The sequence below is a fragment of the Arvicola amphibius genome, chromosome 2 (genome assembly GCF_903992535.2).
Source record: "Arvicola amphibius chromosome 2, mArvAmp1.2, whole genome shotgun sequence".
In the NCBI taxonomy this organism is placed as follows: domain Eukaryota; kingdom Metazoa; phylum Chordata; class Mammalia; order Rodentia; family Cricetidae; genus Arvicola; species Arvicola amphibius.
Window position 1 is genome coordinate 4,458,827 of NC_052048.2, and position 13,499 is coordinate 4,472,325.

A 13,499-nucleotide genomic window follows, 5' to 3' on the forward strand; every position below is an offset into this window, starting at 1 on the left:
ACCCTAAATGTCCCACTGTGGTTGAAGTCCAGGCTTGCTTTATGGTGCAGAACTCCGCAGGGTAAATGGCTTCTACCATACGCCCCACCCCGACTCACAGTAACTTTTAATTGTGTCCCAGGTCTAAAGACTTGCTCAATGCCATGCTGGTGTCTCTCCTCTCAATTTGTTCATTAGTATAATGTCAAGACTTTTTAAAGTTCCTGTCATTTCAGGAACCATAAATGACCGAACCATTTTAAACAAACTTGCTCTGTGTCTTGCTGACCAGTGTGCATCCCTGTGTCATATCCCCTGGCCTCCCCAGGCCTCTCTGAGCTGCTCACACCAGGGCTATGAAAACTAGCGGAAGAAAATCATTCCCTCATGCATGTCTGTCTTTTCTCACTGCTGGCTCCGATTTCATCAAGTCAGAAAAGTCCAACCACTAACAATAAAAAACACACCCTTCCCAGTGTTCACTGTTTACACAGTCCTTTAAAAACAATGTGGCCACATTATGTGCCAACAAGAAGGCTTTACCGAATTAAACCAAGCTCTCCAACTGGACACATCATCTCACTGAAGTTCCATAGGATCCCTTCTTCCTGGGCTTTAAACCTCAGCTCACTCTGTGATAGGCCTACAGTCTCTGGAGTCTACCTGTTCTGTGGTAGGCCTACACTCCAAGATGTCTACCTGTTCTGTGGTAGGCCTACAGTCTGTGGAGTCTACCTGTTCTGTGTTAGGCCTACACTCCAAGATGTCTAGCTATTCTGTGGTAGCCTACAGTCTGTGGAGTCTACCTGTTCTGTGGTAGGCCTACAGTTTGAGGATATCTACCTGTTCTGTGGTAGCCTACAGTCTGAGGAGTCTACCTGTTCTGTGGTAGCCTACAGTCTGAGGAGTCTACCTGTTCTGTGGTAGGCCTATAGTCTGAGGAGTCTACCTGTTCTGTGGTAGGCCTATAGTCTGAGGAGGTCTACCTGCCTATTGTCTTGTGCTCTTTCTTGATTTAAAAAGAGAATGACAGGCTTAGGAGAATAAACATTGTTTTAATTAGGTGGTTATTTGGATTAGTTTTAAGGTTTATAAAACACTAAAATCTTTTCTTGTCCCTCGTGCAGTCTCGTAAGGCCTTACGACAACTCAGGCCACCTATGCCTGGGATGGACAAGTGAAGAGCACCAAGCCTCAAGGGCACAAAAGCACACTTTCTGTCAACTCTAACATAAGGAGATTCCCAGAATGCTGGCCCAGTCCTCCTACGATGCCAGCCAGCACTCATGAGCTTGAGCTGACTTTCCTGAGTTCCTCAAGGGTGGTGCCCTGTGAGATGTTAATGGCTAGGGAAGGGGTAGGAGGTTTACATGCCATAGAAATAAAGGAGCTGCAGCCCTGGACTTGAGCAGGTTCTTCAGCAGACTCCCTGAAGCCTTCATAGCTTGGCAAACACCATTAGATGTGCAGCTGCGACATCATTCTAGAGACCATTGAGGAATAGGAAACTGGAGAGTCCTGACAGGACACAGCTCCTTTCTTGTTTGACGCCTGGCTCACCAGATGCCCTGTTCATCAGAAACAGCACTCCTGGTATTCTTTCTTTGGACAAAATTATCAGATATTACATACACCTTTGTTAAATTAAAGGTTCTGAACTGAAGCCCCTTCTAGGCACGCCATCTATGTTCCAGATCCCTACTTAGCCTCTGGCACATGACCTCCTATTGTCTTATCAGGGAAGAAGGTTCACTCTTTCACTCTGAACTTTCAGTCACTGAGTTACTGCACTACACACAAGCACATGCACTTCCGCTGTCAGGGACACTGCTGGTCAGACACACTCAGTCTCACTCTTGGAGCACAGGGCTCTGGCCGGGATGGAGGGACAGTCTTTGCAGTTTTGTTTCCACACGTGGAGACGAAGACATGGCTTCTGTCAGGTTTGGGGCTCACTATATTCATCTCAGCTCCATTAAACACCACTGCATTATTTGTGAGCTCACCTAAAAACAAGTTTCCCCATCCTCCCAGCAGAAGCCCCTAGCATAGGTCTCCAGGAACAGAAACCTGACGTATCCTCTACACCTTTTGAAGTCAACTCCTGGCTCTATGCCCAGTCCCCAGCCTTGACCACAGGGGAAACTGGAAGCCTACACCGAGCTGCATGTGGGTGAGTGAGTAGTCGTTTAAGTCTGAGTACCAGAAAGAAAATGACTTGAGGACCCTAGGTAGAATTTGGAATGGGCACGGTGACACGGTGAAGTCTCCAACAGCAGTAGCACACAGAGGGCCTGTTTTTCTCACAAGGTTTCTACGTGTGCAATTCTGGCCTCTTAGGTTTTGGTAGAGTCTTTGGCTGAGCTACTTGGACTCAGTAGGGTATGAAAATGGCTCGGAGAAGAGGTTTCTTTAGCTACAAACCACTGCTTGTGAAGAAGTCTTCTGTGATCAAGTATCTATGTGTGTGGAGGCATCTCTCAAGAGCAGGCTTGGGTGACTGGCGTTCTGACAGTCACCTGAGGACAGGCCAGGAGCAGCGCAGCAGGAAGTCTTAGCTGCTGCAGATGGAACGCTTGCCCTCTCACTTGTCAGCTCCTGAACTGGCAGAAAGCACCCTGTCTCTGGCTGGCTTGCTGGTTTGTATTTTCTGTGTTGGTTTCTCTGGATGAACTGCCCCATCCCCAGGCACAGCAATGAGCTGTCTAGAGCCTGATGTAACTGATGGAGAAAAATAGACCAGACAGAAGACACTCAGTGTAAATGCAACAGAATGTGGACTGAGGGGAACAGGCACAGACTGCTGCTGGTCATGTGCTGATTTACAAGCTGTCGTGACAGCGGCTCACAGGACACCGAGCCTAGGTGAGTGTCACACAGACTTCACAGAGGGCAGGCGCTGTGCTGCGCACGCAGAGGCAGCTTCTCTGTGACAATGACAAAGCAAACGTAACTCCTGGGACAGGAGGAGCAAGCACAGAAGGAGCTTATGCCAAGGCTGGGTCAGTAACAAAAGATAAAGGTTCTAATGTCTCACAATAGAGAAAAAGGAGAACTTATATTAAATGTAAATCAGCAATTTGTCATGGGGGAAGAAAGCCTGTTACTAATATTTTCACTACCATGACAGGAAACCTGCAGCAAGCAACTTAAGGGAGTAGGATTTACTTCGACTCAGTCTAGCTCCCTCGTGGAGGGGAAGACATGGAGGCGTCATGGTAGCTCATGTGTGAGGCAGTCTGCTAACATCTCAGTGGATTGGGAACTCTATCTAGGGTAAAATGGAGCTGGTATATAATCCTTAAACCCTACTCTGACGGCTCCACAGCTGCTTGCTAGGTCTCATGTCAGAGGCTGCATAATCTCTCAGAACCAAGAGTTCAGACACACAGGCCCTAGGGACCACACTTCACATTCACACTACAGAAATGCCTGTAAAGCCCCCTGCTGAAAGACTGGCTAGAGGCTGCAATCCACGCCTGCATATAAAAGGGAAGTGTGTCCCGGCCCTTGCAGGCATGGAGGCCCCTAGAAATGGTAACAACCACAGTTCTGCTTGGAGGAGTTCAGCTCTGCCCACTGTGTGGCAGGTCTTCCCTGCCTTCACCCACCTCTACTGTCAGGCTCTAGAGTTCAGACAGTACAAGTTCAAGTGACTTCTGAATTAAGAATTCAGGTTATTTCTGTACATAGAAATGAAAATTCTTTCAAAAATTAAAAACTTCTATTATACAGAAAGTTATTAGCAATGAAACATCTTGGAAAAATAAGACCACTTAAAATAAGGGACATTTTAGGTTTTTGTATCATGTATCTAAGAACAGTCAACAACTTTAATTTTTTTTCTTTTTTTGGTTTTTTGAGACAGGGTGTCTCTGTTGTAGTGATGGGGTGAGCAGGCAGGCCTGCTTTTTGTCCCACCCGGCTCTCGCATAGTTAGCTTAGCCCCGGAAATAACAACACACAAATTGTATTCTTTTAAACACTGTTTGGCCCATTAGTTTCAGCCTCTTATTGTCTAATTCTCACATCTTGATTAACACATTCTAATAATCTGTGTAGCACCACGAAGTGGTGTCTTACCGGGAAAGATTCAGCATGTCTGACCTGGTTGGTGGCTGGCTTCATGGCGACTGTCCCACCAAGGAGAGGCATGGCATCTGACTAACTTCCCAGCATTCTGTTCTGTCTACTCCACCCATCTATGTTCTGACCTAACAGGCCAAGCAGTTTCTTTATTAATTAACTAATGAAATAATCAGATAGATAGAAGACACACCTACATCATTTCCCCTTTTTCTGTTTAAACAAAAAAGAAAGGCTTTCACTTTAACATAGTAAAATTATATATAACAAAACAGTTATCAAGTAAGAATTATAGTTACAATATTTATATCTATTTTATCTTTTATCATATCTAAGGAAAACCATAACTATCTATCTATTCTTCAACTCCATCAAAGACTCCAGAAGGATATAATATTACCTAAGTAAACAAGAAATAAGCAACTTCCAAACTCTAGAAATGACAGAGACATCTTGTTGCCTGGACAGTCACCCAAAGTTCCTCTGTACCATTGGGGCATCCATCTTCGGCCTACAGGCCCACAGTATCCAGGAGACTTTTCCATGAAGCAGGAAATTTCAAAGACAGTTCAGTCACTATCTGCTGTGTCCTGCAGAACGTCTCGCAGACTCTCTCATAAGTCAGGAACCCCAAAAGACCATCTCACCTTTAGGCAAGTTCAGCAGTCCTCCCTCTGAGGGTTCTCTGTGTCTAGTTTATGCAACAGTCCAGGCAAAAGCAGTTTCTTGCCCAAATGGCTATCAAAGTCCATAAGGAGCCTCTTCGATGCCCGTCTTCCTCTTGAAGTCGCTGGTACTGCCAGGAGCAGATGTGTCTCATTGTCATGAACAGTCCTAACTTATTAAAACATTAAATGCCTTATTCTGTAGTCTTTGAAAGATATGAAGAATATCTATCTAACTGAAATATATCTCTACATATCTAGGAAATCTAACATGACTACAAACTTGACTATTATTGATGATTATCCATTAACAACCGATATTTCCTAATTATACACTGCATTTTTAAATGAACTATACAATCACAATACCTTAATCAAGATCAGAAATACATATACTTTTAAGAAAAGCAACTGCATAATAATTTATATTAAACTGCTGGCCCCACGTTGGGCGCCAGATGAAGGCTCAAATCACAAACAATCCCATACCAGTTTGGAATTATGATTAATAGAATGGTTATTTATTTAATGGGGAAAAACTTACAGATCACCGTCCCAGCCAACAGCCCTCTGTGCAACCAGGAAGGGAGCCTAGTCACCGGAAGCAGAGCCGGAAGCCAGAGAGCGAGCGGAGGGCAGTTGCTGCTTTTTTAAAGAAGGAGAGACCACACCTCAATGGGCTGGTATCTCAGCAGCTATTGGCTGAAGGAGAGGAAGAAGCTCCCGCAACACTCTGTGTAACAACACTTTGTAGACCAGGCTGGACTCAAACTTATAGAGACCCACACTGCCTGCCTCTGCCTCTGAGTGCTGGGATTAAAGGCATGTGCCAGCACGCCCACCCAGCTTCAACCTAAGATTTTTTAGAGGATTACTATTTAAAATTTTGATCTCATTTAGTATAAAACATTCTGAGTCAGATAATGTTACTGGAATGAAAATACTAATTCTTCCGTTAAGAAGTGTCTTTTTCCCTTAAACTTTAAAAAAAGTTTCTATTACATTTAGTGTGTCTGTGTATGCGTGTGTGTGTGCTGTAGGAATTCCTTCAGCCAGTAGCCTTTAAATTACCAGCCCACTTGGGCATGGCCTCTTATACTATGAACGCCTACATAAAGCACATGCTTGCTCTCTCTCTCCTGGCTTCTGGATTCGGTTCCTGTTCCCTGTTCATGCAGAAGACTGTGATCTGGGAGTCTACCCCTAAATAAATAACCTTTTATTATATGCAATTCTGGGCTAGTGTGGGGTTATTTTGTAACTTCCATCTTCGTGTGTGTGTGTGTGTGTGTGTGTGTGTCTGTCTGTCTGTCTGTCTGTCTGTCTGTCTGTCTGTCTGTCTGTGGGAGCACACAGGTGTGGAGGTCATATGACAACTTGTAGGAAATGGTTTTCCTTTTCTACCAGAGGTCCGAGAAGGCTGACAGCAAGCTCCTTAACCTGCTGAGCCATCCTGATGGCTCCTTCCTTACACTTTCCCGTGAATGCAAGCAGTACCTAGGTTTTAATCTCATTTCTTACTTTGGCACTATAAAAGGCTTTTCTTTTTTCCACGTTCATCCTGGATAGTGTCCTGACACATCCATTTTCCTAAGCGATATACGATACTGATTCCGTAGCCACATTGAGATTAATTCCATACCCAGTGCTGTTAACAAGCAGCTCCTCAATCAGGACCAAACGTTTCTGGAAGCACAGTGCTTAAACAACCGAGGAGAGATGCTTCTCTGTGCGAAGCCTGTGCTGAGCTGGGGAGACAGCGACTGGGTCCCAAGGATGCTGCTCTATCATGGGGGCTGGAGTCCCATCCTTGTACCGTGTTAGACGGCTTGCCAACACCTGCAGTCCAACGCCCTGTTCTGGCCTCTATGGGCGTCTACGCACACATTTGTGCATATACTCAGTCTGAATGACAGACAGACAGAAAGGCACACACACACACAATTGTCTTTTAAATGGGTAAAATTTGCTTTTTAACTAGGATCTAAGGACAAATGCAGAAATACTGTGTAATAACCATAATTCAAAAATGAGCAAAATCTTTATGTTTACCCATTTTGGAAGACAGGTGTATCCAATAACTGAGAGTGGTCTCCAAAATGAGCTCTGTTGACTGGTCTCTTTCTACTACACTGACAAACTAAGCCTGTCATTATCCCCAACTACCTCTAACACCCTAAAGGACCGCAGGAACTGTCGTTAGACTAGCCTCTTTTCTGGCTGACAGAGAGCACTGCCACACCAAGCTCTCTGCATGGGGCAGCAGGACAAGAAAACAGCACAGTGGGCATAGCCCACAGACTCCGTGTGAGCACCACTACAAGCGGTTCCTGACGTCCCTAGCTTTTTGGGGGTCAACTCTGACAGGAGTGCCGCTGTCCACACCACTTCCAGCACTGTGTCCATTCCCCTCCTCCTCTCTTTCTCCACATTCCAGCTGTGCTATCCCCACCCCTCAAACCACTGACCTAGCAATGAATGAATGCCCAGAGCGGATGGCTCTACCTGGTGAAGGCCTGGGTTGGAGAAAGCTAAGGGTTCTTCACGGGGTAGGTCCTCCAGGCATAGGGAGGATGCTGGGGTAGTCTGATTTGTATTATTCCATGAGTCTGCCCTCTGGTGGCATCACTATGGAAGGTACTACAGTGGCAGAGACAAGTGGATGGGAAGCAAGGGTCCCAGATGTGCCAAGAGTGCTGCAACAACCCTCTTACCAAAAATAACTGGGGCCGTGGTGGGATACCTTGATTCCTTTTGAAGGCAACTCCATGGTGCCCCACCTCTCAAAGGTCCAGAGTCTCCGATCATAGGCAACTCTAGGAAGCAGGCTTCCAACACACACACCTTTGGGGGACATGCAAATCACATCCAAAGGCCACAGTGGCTCAGAGTTCACTGAAACCAACTGGAAAAGAACCACGGCAATGTCCAGCACCACGTGACACAGCTATATATATATTATAAAACAGTGCCCAGAAGAGATGCCAAGCAGGGTATTTCTCTCAAGAGTCAGGGATAGCGTGTTGGCATAAGAAAGCCACACATGGCTGCTGCTTTCCCTATTGTTGGGCACAAAAGCCCTTAAATAAAAAAAAAAAATGTAAAACCAATGAACTTCTGGGACCTGTTTGCTGCAGTGGTATTATTAAAGGGAGCATGAAAAGCCATCGGTCCTGTGGTGTGCCTCTGTCGGGTCCCAGGACATCCTTAACTCCTAGAGATGGTGTGATGGAGACTGCAGGCGCCACCCACACGCCACTGTAGGGCGCTCTTCCATTAATGAGCAAATGTCATATACTTCTATTGAAAACCTGCGGAGAAGGCAGTGACGCCTGAAAGGCAGATTTAAGGACAAAACCCTGTGGCCATTCTCCTTGAGCAGTGAACTCCTGGGCTTTTTATTACTCAGGACAAAAAGTCAACCAAGGGGCAATGTGCTCAACTTTACTGGCTCAATCAACAGGAACAGCAAGGAGTAAGCACTAAGTCTTTCTGTGACAGAATGTTTGCGAGTCACCTCTGTCTGTCTCTAACCTTTCATCACCCATCCGAGTTAAATTCATGACATGAATCAAACAAGTATGGAAACTGAGGCAGAGAGCACTTGGACGCTCACCCAGGCTGGCCCGGCTAGGAAGTGCCAGTAAGCGCTTATGCAATGGGCATGTGTTTCAGGAGAGATGTGAGCAGTTCCTGTGAGAGCCAGTTCTAACACGAGCTCTGAAGGACGCTTCAGGGCCATGGCTGCTGCAGTCAGATGCATGGAGCTCACAGCCAAAGGCTGGGAGGGAGGGAGCAATGCATGGCATGGGGGTTTCTGAGGGAACGGAGCCTCCCAAAGGCACACATCTCAGCTAAGCAGGGTGCACGCTAGGGTCTGAATGCAAATACTACCTGACCCCAGAGTCTGACGGGCGAATGGCGGCATGGTAATAATGGCTATTTAGATGGGAGAAGGCTGGAAATGGTATCCTAACAGTATACACAAGCTTAGCGATTGATAAAAACTGGTTTTTAAAAGAAACATTTTTATTGAAGTATAACATATTAGAGAAAACTCAGGTATCGTAGGTATGAATTTGGCAAAATGAATGCATCTACTTATGCACCTCCAAGACCAAGTGCCCTTCTAGACCTGATCCTCCCAAAGGCAACCACCACGACAGGTGTGGGCACACGGAAGTTCATGCTGCAGAGCAGCAACGGCTTCCTCTACCTGCAGTAGAGATGCTCGCGGTAATGGACCATGGTGTCTTCTTACCACTGACGGGCACTACAAATGTGCCGTGGACCAGCCTGGGAGCAAACTGCTGCACTGCAATTGCCTGCTAGCTCATGGCTGTCCACGCTGCCTCTGCTTGCACATCCACTTTGTGTACTATCGCTACAGGAAACCCTTTTCCAAATACAGTCCTACTAAAGATATTTCAGCTTTGTCCAACACACAGCTCTGCAGCTTCTCCAAACTCTAGTTGCTGCTTCCCCCACCCCCAGAAATGTTTCTGATTTTTTGCCTCCTAATTCTCCACAAACCGAGTCCTGCGTCACAGTGACAACACACGGCGGACACTGCACCCACGTCTGCAGAACCGGACAGCAACCGCAGAGGGTGGCCAGGAGAAGCACAGGCACTCTGAGGACTCTGAGTGGGAGGACTCAAGGGTGTTCAGCATCAGAGCCCTTCCTCTGCTCAGATTCCTGGGTGCTGCTAAGTCACACCGTTAGTCGACACTATGGAGCATATGAAACACCGCAGTGTGAACCTCAGAAATGACACCCGAGGTGGCGTCAAGACACGGATGCTACTCCGCAGCTTCCCAGGAGTTTAAACAAAGCAGTTACTGAAGCAGCTTCCCAGATACTGTTTTGTTTTTAACATTTAGGGAAATAGCCAAGCAAATCATATTTGTGGAAAAGGAGATAGAAAAACAATTATAAAAACTGTGTCTAATACCACTTAGAAGTGAAAATATTAACCAGTATTGTATGAAATTGTCTCAGAAAAGATGTTCCATATCACATAATAAAGCTTTTCTGTCTTAAAATAAGTTCATCACAATAGAGCGAAGATCGCTGGTGAAGCAGCCAGACTGGCTCTGCTTTACCCTAGGCGAAGGTACAGCAGAGACAACCACGGAGTGTGTGTGTGTGTGTGTGTGTGTGTGTGTGTGTGTGTGTGTTATCCATACATGCATATACCATGGTGCATGTAGCAGTCAGAGACTTGTGGAAGTCAGTTCTCTTGTTCTACTATGTGGGTTCTGGGAACCGAACTCTGGCTCTCAGACTTGGTGGAAGGCGCTCTTATATGCAAAGTCATCTTCCCAGCCTTGACAAATTCTTAAGTTTCTGTATGTTTCTTTTTTAAGTGGAAAAAATATAAATTAAAATTATTTGACTGAAATTTATATTATTTCAGAAAAGATCCTTATTAAAGGTTATGCTCATAGCATATTCTGGGGAAAAGCTACCACATCCTTGTATTTTAGGTGATAAATATTGTATAGTGAGGTGGTAGCATGGCCTAACAGGACCTGAAATGTTCATCCTAGGTGCCATAAACGTTCAGTGCTCAGAACCAATAAAACATCACACCACACACACACACACACACACACACACACAGTAAACAAACAAAAAGACAGCTGACATTTATTTTAAGACTGGACATTAAAATTTTCAAAACATGGGCTGGAGAGATGGCTCAGTGGTTACGTGGTTAAGAAGACCCAGATTCAGTTCCCAGCCCCCACACAGCAGCTCACAGTTGTCTGTGATTCTAGCTCCACCCTCACATAGACACACAAGCAGGCAAAGCACCAATGCACACCAAAAAAAAAAAAAAAAATCAAAACACAGTAGCCAGCAACTTCCTGTCTCAGTAAGATTCTGCACTAAATAAAATAGTAATGAAGTTTTGGATATTTTTAATTTGTAAGGCGACAGGTAGTTCTGTAGAGCTGCACAGAAAACGTAGAACTATGTACTTAAAAGAGAAAAACCAGACCCAATACATCACTGTCTCAGTGCAGAGCGATGCCGTTGAGCCTCTTCCTCTTGCCCAGCTTTGAGACTGCACACGTACAACAGTTGCCCATCATGGGGATCCAGCTAGACTCACTAGCACCTTGATGGAGGACTGCACACAACTGTGTTATGTGTGCATATGGAGATATGTGTGCACACATGCTCTCTACTTTCTTGTCTGCTGCGGGAACTAGAGAAAAGTGTTTCTGTCACGCTCTACAGGGACGGGAGCTTGTGAACCACACACTCTGAAACGCACTGTCCAGCCGAAACATTGTTCAGGTTTACACAGCCACCCGATTTAAAAAGATGCTGAATTTCTGATCATCTGAGTTTTCACACATTCATTAGCCCAACCAAGATCCCAAGGAAAAGCACAGACCTCTAAAAACAAATCAAACGCGAAACCCTAGAAGAACATTTGAAAACAGAACTTTTCAAAAGAATCTGGCTTTGTTTTGGTGTAATTAAATGTTCAGAGGGAAAGGCACGGATTGAATAATAAATTTAGACAATGGGGTCAGACCCCAGGGGCACAGCTTTCCGCGCCATGCTAACAAAATGAACCGGGATGTGCGCCTTAGCCGCTCACGGCACAGGAAGAAGCACGTCTGCTGGGTCAGCAGCTGACGGACAGGGAAGTCTGCTTCTCCCCAGACCCTGAAGAACGCCAGGCTTCAGGTCAGCTGTGCTGCCTCCCAGTGCTGCAGCACAGATCCATCAGAAAGGCCATTTCCTCTTTCCTCTTCTGCTGCCTTCAGGGAACTTCAGGCCAAAGGGCCTTGTGCCTTTGTTTCCTCCTCAGGTAAGAGTTCACCTGACAACACTCTCTCCCACTCGCCACCCAGTAACCTTCCTCCACCTCATGATACTAACTCATTTTCTAAATTTACTTAGCAGTGGCAGAGCATCTGAGAAAATTAAGTTGGCTATGTTTGTAGCTCAAGTGCAAAAAACCAGTAATTTGTTCTAGCTATTAATCCAAAAGTATTATATTGAGGCCATGACAATTTTCTGATTTCTTTTTTAAATACCAAGACTGGGCACAAACAGGCGCGCAGGGGCGGGTGGTGTAGATGGGCCAGCAGGCAAGAACACTTGCTATGCAAACGGGAGAACATGGGAAAACCCTAGCACCTCACACAGAAGCTGGCCATGGCCACAGGCCATGTTGGGCAGGGCAGGTGGGACGGCTGTTGGGGCTTGCTTGTCACCCGCCTACCTCCAAGTTTAATCAGTGCAGCCTGTGTCTCAGAGTAATGACAGGGATAGAGCAGCCACACACACAGCAAGAAAATGAAATCAGGACTACTAGGTTTCCATTAGGATAACTGACTCACAGAAGAAAGCCTGTGGTCTCAGAGTCTGCGGTGACCTGGTACCCAGTGCTGCCGTGGATCTGCTGGGGATGCTGAGGACAGGGGTGCAGAGTGGAGAGCACCGCTTACCTCACAGGCTCTCACCCCTGGCCCTATTCCTTAAAGTAACAAACCCTGCTAGCACAACTCTGAGGATCAGCGTTTAAAGACGTGCTTTCGGGATGGGGGTGTCCAGCATCTACCCTATAACAAGAATAAAAGTCCAAACGTCAGAACACCAACAAAAACAAAACACAGAAGCTGTTCTAAGTAAGTACCCAGATGTTCAGGGAATGGTCAGAGACAAGAAATGCTGAGGATTTGCCAACTTGCTTTCTTTTTCTTTTTTTCTTTTAACACAGGGTTTCTCTGTGTAGCTCTGGCGGTCTTAGAACTTGTTCTGCAGTCCAGGCTGGCCTGAAATTCAGAGATTCCCCTGCCTCTGCCTCCTGAGTGCTGGCATTAAAGTCGTGCACCACCATCTGGCTGGATCTGACTTTCCATGAATAATGTAATTCATGAACTCTGGCTAATTATACCAGCACAGGGTTAGATATTCTGTAATGTGGGTACGTCATGAAGACACAAATGACAAACACACTCTATAAACATTTAATAAAGACAGGTGAATCACCTGATTTGTCTAAATTGAGCCACTGGTTGAAAGTTTATTTAAATAAATCCACTTATGAAGTAAATATGAGGAAAACACAAAAGTCCTCTCGTCATCTCCAGTCATAGGTAGTTTTCTTTAGAGTCACAAGGCCAGGATGCTGAATAGAAATCTGTATTACTAAAAATGTCATGCTATTCATGGTGGAGGCAGAAGCAGACGGATCTCTTTAAGTTCGAGGCCAGCTTAGTCTACACAGTGAGTTCTAAGAGAGCTAGGGTCCTAGAACAGGTTCTCACAGCTACACAGTGAGATACTGTCTCAAGTTTGTTTAAAGTCAGCAGAAGATGACTTGGAAACCATCAGCCACCAGTGCCGCTAACACATTGGAGATTGAATACCACAGGCAACAAGCGGTTTACACCAAAGCCATTATAAGTCCTGGTAAGGCCTTCCGAATTTCCAGTTTAAAAACTTCAAATGTGTTGCCAAGTGTTTAAATGATTTGTGTAACACTAGCCCACACCCTCATCAAACAAAAACCTCCAAAGATTCCATGGCAGGGGTTACTGAACTGCTCAGGAGCTCAGGCAACCAGAACTAGATAGGGAGCTAAGTCTAGACCTCAGCCTTGGAGCCCCAAGCCTCTACAGAAGGGCATGGCATCACAGCCACCATTCCCACACCCTCAGATCCACAGCCGTCCACGCTCTTAAGCTCAGATTCACTGTAATGTAGTAGGCATTAAATGAAGAGGCTATGCCCCACCTT

General features: G+C 45.7%; 1 protein-coding gene across 4 annotated transcripts in view; it reads right to left on the minus strand.

Annotated features, from left to right (window-relative positions):
• The window catches only part of Rassf8 (Ras association domain family member 8), a 76,665-nt gene that overhangs the window by 12,084 nt on the left and 51,082 nt on the right, over window positions 1-13,499 (minus strand). The window contains exon 1 of one of the 4 annotated variants that reach the window (XM_038320309.2): window positions 4,713-4,731. The exons of the other annotated variants lie outside the window; for them this stretch is intronic. The gene's annotated coding sequence lies outside the window, so the exon portion shown is untranslated. Of the gene's footprint in view, window positions 1-4,712; window positions 4,732-13,499 lie in introns of those variants that run through there. 4 annotated transcript variants of the gene reach the window in all.